Source organism: Nicotiana sylvestris, chromosome 10 (genome assembly GCF_000393655.2).
Source record: "Nicotiana sylvestris chromosome 10, ASM39365v2, whole genome shotgun sequence".
Lineage (NCBI taxonomy): Eukaryota > Viridiplantae > Streptophyta > Magnoliopsida > Solanales > Solanaceae > Nicotiana > Nicotiana sylvestris.
The window spans coordinates 110257523-110265337 of NC_091066.1; positions in this window are offsets into that span (position 1 = coordinate 110257523).

Here is a 7815-nt window from a genome sequence, read left to right on the forward strand (position 1 = left end):
AGGTTTCTGGCCCAACCAAGCATTTAAGAATGAGAGGTTGCAGAAGAAGAAAACCTTCACTCCATTGGGAGAATCATATACTAGTTTGTTCCACAGGTTGCGACAATTGGGTATGCTGTCCGATCAAGTCAAAACTGCCAAATCCTCCCATGAGGAATCTTGATCACTATGTGAGTTGCGAATATTGTTCTGGTGCTTCGGGGTACGACATAGAGAAGTGCGGGCAATTGAAAACAGCTATTCAAGAGCTCATTGATACTAATCAGATTGAGGTCCAAGCTCCGGAGGTGCCTAATATCAACCAGAATCCGTTGTTGGCCCATTATGAGGCAAATATGATCGAGATAGTGCATAAGGGAGGGGAGCATAAGAAGCCTTCACAGACCATCATGATGATTCGGTCTAGTGAAGTTAGGCCGGTTGAAAAGCCAGCAAGTGAGAAATCGGTGATCAGGTTGAGTGGGGCAAACAGTGAACCATCTACAGTAGTCGAGAAGGGGACCCCAAGTGATGTGGCAGTAAAACAAGAAAGAGCAAAAGTGATTGTGCCAGGAGTGGCGAACAAACCTGTTGTAATTGTGGAGGGTGCCCGCACAGATCCTGTCATTATCAAGCTGGTAACTCAATTACCAATAGTCAACAGCAAGGCGGTCCCGTGGAATTATGAACGAGTGACAGTGACTTACAAGGGGAAAGAGATTAAAGAAGAAGTTTGTGAGACCCATGGTTTGACTCGATCGGGGAGATGCTTTGCCCCCGAAGAATTGAGAAAAGCTAAGATCTCAAAAGATAACCCGGTACTAGTGAAGAAAGTTGTGACCGAGGAAGAAGCAGAGGAATTCTTGAGAAAGATGAAAGTGCAGGACTATTCTATTGTGGAGCAGTTGAGGAAGACGGCTCAGATTTCACTATTGTCATTATTGATCCATTCAGACGAGCACCGTCGGGCTTTGATGAAGATCTTGAATGAGGCCCACGTTCCTGACAAAATCTTAGTAAACCACTTGGAAAAGATAGCTAACAAAATATTTGATGTAAACAGAGTCACTTTTTCTGATGATGAGTTGCTCGCAGAGGGTACTGAGCACAATAGAGCCCTTTATCTCATGGTGAAATGCGAAGATTCCGTGGTTACCTGGGTATTGGTCGACAATGGTTCCAGTGCGTACATTTTCCCTGTCTCCACTCTAAACAAATTGAAGGTGGATGATGAAAGAATTCACAAGAACAGTATCTGCGTTCGAGGATTCGACGGTAGAGGGAAAGATTCAGTCGGGGACATAGTGCTTGAGCTTACAATAGGGCCAGTTGAATTTACCATGGAGTTCCAAGTGCTCGATGTGGCTGTTTCTTACAATCTGCTATTAGGTCGACCCTGGATTCATGCTGCAAAAGCGGTCCCATCTACTCTGCATCAAATGGTCAAGTTTGAATGGGATAGATAGGAAATTGTTGTGCACGGCGAGGATAATTTGTGTGCCCACAGTGATGTCATTGTTCCGTTCATAGAGTTTGAAGATGACAAGGGGCCATGGGTTTATCAAGTTTTTGACACGGTGTCGGTAGAGAAAATTCTAGAAGGGAAATGTGTTCCAACGCCGAGGGTAGCTGCTGCATCAGTCATGGTAGCCATTGAAATATTGAAAAATGGTTTTGTACCGGGCAAGGGTTTGGGTGTATCTCTGCAAGGTATCGTACAGCCGGTGTCTCTCCCCAAAAACTTGGATACATTTGGTTTGGGGTTCAAGCCCACAGTTGTGGACATAAAAAGTGCCAGAAAGTTAAAATAGAGGGTATGGGTCCTCCCAACGCCCATACCACATCTCTCCAGATCATTTATCAGGCCCGACACCAAGAAACGCCCAGCAACAATAGTTCCCAGTTCTGTGGTTGGTCCTGATAAAGAGTTGATTGAAAGGTTCGAGAAGTTATTCGATGATGTGAACATGGTGGAAGCTGGAGAGGGTTCTAGCAAGGCGGATGTGCAATTTGTTGGGCCCAGTGCAAAGATTAACAATTGGGAAGCTACTCCTCTCCCCACCAGGAAGGAGTATTGGTAGTTTGCTTTGATTTTCTTTCAGTTTATCTGGATTATTCCAGGGTTGTAATTTAAATTCTATGTTCCGTCTATTTGGATGCATAAACCTTGTTATCTTTTAACTTCAATGAAATGCAATTTCCCTTTTTCTTCATTCCTGACAGTTTTATTTTTGTTTTCTTTTCTTCCTTGTACAGTTCTTTTTATGCTGGTTTCAATAACATGATATGCATGAGGAATCTTTGGCCCAATCCTAAAAGCCAATCTACTTCTGAAATAGTAATTCAATAAATAGAGTGTGATGATGAATCGGAATACGATGAGGCCTTTGAAGAGATTAGTAAAGAACTAAGCCATTTTGAAGAAAAACCCAAGCCTAACCTCAGTGATACAGAAGCAATTAATTTAGGGGACCCAGATAATATCAGAGAGACTAAGATAAGTGTCCATCTTGAACCTCAACTCAGGAAGGAGATAATTAAAGCGTTACTTGAGTACAAAGACATCTTTGCATGGTCGTATGACGACATGCCGGGTTTAAGCACTGACCTGGTGGTTCACAAATTGCCCACGGACCCAGCATTCCCTCTTGTCAAGCAGAAGCTGAGGAAATTTAAAACTGATATGAGTGTGAAGATCAAAGAAAAGGCTACCAAGCAGTTCGATATAAAGGTCATTCGGGTCACTCGGTATCCCACTTGGTTAGATAATGTAGTACCTGTGCCAAAGAAGGATGGCAAGGCCAGGGTGTGTGTTGATTACCGTGATCTCAACAAGGCGAGCCCCAAGGACAACTTTCCACTACCAAATATCCACATTTTGATTGACAATTGCGCCAAACATGAGATTGGGTCCTTTGTGGACTGCTATACGGGCTATCATCAGATCTTAATGGATGAGGAAGATGTAGAAAAGACGGAATTCATCACGCCATGGGGAACATACTATTACAGGCCATGCCTTTCGGTTTGAAAAATGTTGGGGCAACTTACATGAGGGCAATGACGACCATACTCCACGACATGATACACAAGGAGATCAAAGTTTATGTGGATGATGTGATCATAAAGTCTAGAAAGAAGTCTGACCATGTCAGGGATTTGAGAAAGTTCTTCCAAAGGCTTTGTAGGTACAATCTTAAGCTCAATCCTGCAAAAATGCGCATTCGGTGTGCCGTCTAGAAAATTGTTGGGATTCATAGTCAGCCGTCGAGGTATTGAAATGGACCCGTCAAAGATCAAAGTTATCCAAGAACTGCCACCCCCACGAAACAAAACTGAGGTGATGAGTTTATTGGGGAGGTTGAATTACATCAGCAGGTTTATTGCTCAGCTTATGACAACTTGTGAGCCTATCTTCAAACTGTTGAAGAAGGATGCTGTGGTCAGATGGACAGATGGGTGTCAAGAAGCATTTGATAAGATAAAGGGGTACTTGTCAAACCCACCTGTGTTGGTGCCACCAGAACTGGGGAGACCTTTGATTCTATATTTGACGGTCCTGGACAACTCATTTGGTTGTGTGTTGGGTCAGCATGACATCACCTGTAAGAAGGAGCAGGCCATCTATTATCTCAACAAGAAGTTCACATCTTATGAGGTTAAGTACACTCACATTCAGAGGACATGTTGCGCCCTAACTTGGGTCACACAGAAGTTGAAGCACTATTTGTCATCTTACACTACTTACCTCATCTCTCATTTGGATCTGTTAAAGTATATCTTTCAGAAGCCTATGCCTACAGGGAGGCTCGCAAAGTGGAAGATCTTGCTCACTGAATTTGACATCGTCTATGTGACTAGGACTGCGATGAAAGCCCAGGCATTGGCCGATCATTTGGCTGAGAACCCAGTGGATGAAGAATATGAGCCTTTGAAGACTTACTTCCCTGATGAAGAGGTAATACATATTGATGAGTTGAACTAGTTGGAGAGCCAAGTTGGAAATTTTTCTTTGATGGAGGTGCTAACATGAAAGGTGTCGGGATAGGGGCTGTACTTATTTCTGAAACAGGGCATCACTACCCTGTTACGGCTCAACTTCGTTTCTACTATACTAATAACATGGCTAAGTACGAGGCGTGAATTTTGGATTTGAGGTTGGCTGCAGACATGGGTGTCCAGGAAGTATTGGTCTTGGGGGACTCGGACCTTCTGGTACACCAGATCCAAGGGGAATGGGAAACACAGGATTTAAAACTCATACCGTATCGGCAATATTTGCATGATCTTTGTCGACGGTTTTGATCAGTAGAGTTCAGGCATATTCCAAGGATCCATAACGAAGTTATTGATGCTTTGACTACCTTGGCGTCAATGTTACATCATTCGGATAAGGCTTATGTTAACCCGTTGCATATTCAGGTCCATGATCAGCATGCTTACTGTAATGTGGTAGAAGAAGAGCTTGATGGTGAGCCTTGGTTTCATGATAACAAGGAATATATCAGGATGGGGGTGTATCCGGTACAAGCCACAAGTGATCAAAAGAGAACAATTCGGCGGTTGGCGAGCGAATATTTCTTCAACGGAAGGGTTTTGTACAAAAGGACTCCGGATCTTGGATTGTCGAGATGTATAGATGCTAGACAGGCCACAGCTATCATGACTGAGGTTCATTCTGGAGTCTGTGGACTGCATGTGAGTGGATACGTACTGGCAAAGAAGATTCTCCGAGCAGGTTATTATTGGCTCACGATGGAGCGAGATTGTATCAGTTTCATGCGCAAGTGTCATCAGTGCCAAGTGCATGGAGATTTGATCCATTCTCCACCATCGGAATTGCACACAATCTCTACACCGTGGCCTTTTGTCACGTGGGGCATGGATGTCATTGGGCCAATTGAGCCGGCAGCATCAAATGGGCATAGATTCATTCTAGTGGCCATCGACTATTTCACCAAGTGGGTGGAGGCTAAAACGTTCAAGTCTGTAACCAAGAAAGCGGTGGTTGATTTTGTGCACTCAAATATCATTTGTCGATTTGGGATACCAAAGGTGATCATTAAAGACAATGGGGCTAATCTCAATAGTCATCTGATGAAAAAGGTATGTCAGCAGTTCAAGATTACACATCGTAATTCTACCCCGTACCGCCCCAAGGCAAACGGAGAAGTCGAGGCGGCCAACAAGAATATAAAGAAGATACTTCGGAAAATGGTGGAGGGTTCTATACAGTGGCATGAAAAGATGCCTTTTGCATTGCTAGGTTATCGCACTATTGTTTGTACTTCAGTAGGGCCGACTCCTTATTTGTTGGTGTATGGCACCGAAGTAGTGATACCCGCAGAAGTGGAAATCCCATCCCTTCAAATTGTTGTGGAGACTGAAATCAATGATGATGAGTGGGTTAAAACCCGTCTGGAACAATTGAGTTTGATCGATGAGAAAATATTGGCAACGGTGTGTCATGGTCAGTTGTATCAACAGAGAATGGAAAGAGCATATAACAAGAAGGTGCATCCACTAAGGTTTGAAGTGGGTCAAAAAGTGTTGAGACGTATCCTTTCACATTAGGCGGAGGCTAAAGGCAAGTTCGCCCCAAAATTGGCAGGGGACATTCATCGTAACTAGAGTGTTGTCCAATGGTGCTTTGTATTTAACAGACATAGAAAGCAAGTATGTAGAAATGGTCATCAATTCTGATGCGGTCAAGAGATATTATGTATAATTTTCTTTGGTTAAATTGTATTTGTTTGTACTTGGCATATTTTGAAGATTGGCATGACGAAGGCGTTTTGTTCTACTATCCAAACACTTTATTCTTTGTTACCCCCTTTGAGCCTTATTTATTCCCTCTCATACCCCTCGTTTGGAATCAGTGGCAAAATTCAGAAACACGAGAACAAAAGATAAGTGAAAGAAAAGAAGGAAAAGAGAAAGAAAAGAATGAAAAAGAAAGAAAAAAAGAAAAGAAGAAAACACAGCAAAAAGAAAAAAAGAAGAAGAAAAAAGAAAAAAAATGCAACAACAAAGCAATTTCTATGTCATGAACTATGTTCAACCTGATTCCTTTTAAGGATACGTAGGCAGCCTCACGGTTCGGTCCCATCAAAATAAAATCCTAAAAGTCCCCAAGCAAAGAAACTGGGGCAGAAGTTGTGGTTGTTGCAAGAAATCTGATTCCAAAAGTTGTAATTTTGAACCCATTTAAATTGTTTTGAGCCTTTGATACCCTTTCTTTCTAACCCTATCCAAAAGCCCAAATTACGGTCCAAAGAAAGACCTTCCGATCAGTCTTTGAGAAATGCCAAGTCAAGCAAGGAGAGGTAATTCATATCAGGGGCAACACTCTGGTCCAAGCAGAAAGTGAAAACCCTCATGGGCACCACAAGGCGATGGGAGCTGAGGGAAATAAAAAATGAGAGAGTCTTATTGGTGAAAACCCTCACGGGCACCGTAAGGCGAAAGAAAGTTGAGAGATGAACAAATGAGAGAGGATTGTTGGTGAAAACCCTTCGGGGCACCACAGGCCAAACAAAGTCAAGGTTTTGGTGAAGAAATCAGGTTTTGGAAATTCCGGGGAAACAAAATATGGTAACTGAAAGTTGATTGGTTGGACAGACTGGGCCGATTAAACCGAAATGCATGTCATGATCACTGGTACCGGTTGTTCCACTCAGATAAGTTCCTTTTCTTTTTCCTTTTAATAGTCATCCAGTTTTGGATTCTTCTTATCCTTAACTCTCAAAGTTATCGCATTTCATTTGGATTTTATTTCTCTAAGATGTTTCAATGTCCATCTTGTTTAAGCACATAAGAAGGGATTTCAAAGCTCACTACCAATTTCCAAATTGCACAAAGCACAACGTGGCCAGAACATACCAAAGATAGCATGATGTAAAGTGGGATACAAAGTGTCACCAGAGGTTTCATCGGTGGAATGATTTAGTAATTTTATCAGAAATGCAGAGGTTCAAACAGATGGGTCAGAGATGTAACACAATGGTTTGGGTATAGAATACTCGGTTCATCCAAGGTCATGGGGTTTGAAAGTCAGTCAGGAAGTCAAGTGGTTCTTGGCCAGTTCGGAGGAGCCAATTAAAACAGAACATGGCAGCGGGAAACCTTCAGCAAGAATGCCATCAACTAACCACCACATTTAAAACTAACAAGATTTTTCTTTGATTGAAACAGGGACAGAAAGTTTCAGTTGTTCGGAGAAACCCTCCGTAGGGGAAAATCAAGCACCAGACAGGTTTGACTGTAAATTCTCAGGACCCTCCTGGAAAATGGGACCTATTTTAAAATTCAAAACAATCATAAGTAGCATAATCTAGCATAAATATACCCCAAGGATTATAAGTTGGTTTCAAAGTGTGCATGTTTAAGATAGGATTCAATTAGGAGTTTTTTAGGACCCTCCTGAATAATGGACATAGCTTTAAGACTTTCATTAGACAACAAGATTTAGCGTAAGTTCTGTTGTAGGGTAGCACAATTCAGCCGAAAAGAATAGTCACTCTTAAGATAAAACTTGACTTTTGATTTTCAGGACCCTCCTAGATAATGGAGTGAATTTTTAAGATCGGCTTAGATAACAAGATGTAGCGAAAGTAATACCTTTAGGAGACATAATTTAGCTTTAAAATTGTCATTTAAATAGGAGTTGTCAGGACCCTCCTGGATAACGGGATCTAGCTTTCAAATTCTTGATAATGTTTAGTAACATGATTCAATTTAACACTTACAGATGTGCCTAGCTACAAAACTAGGGGAAAAAATTTCTTTGTTTTGTCTATTTTGTTGAAATCAGGCACCCACTTGGAGAACAGGGAG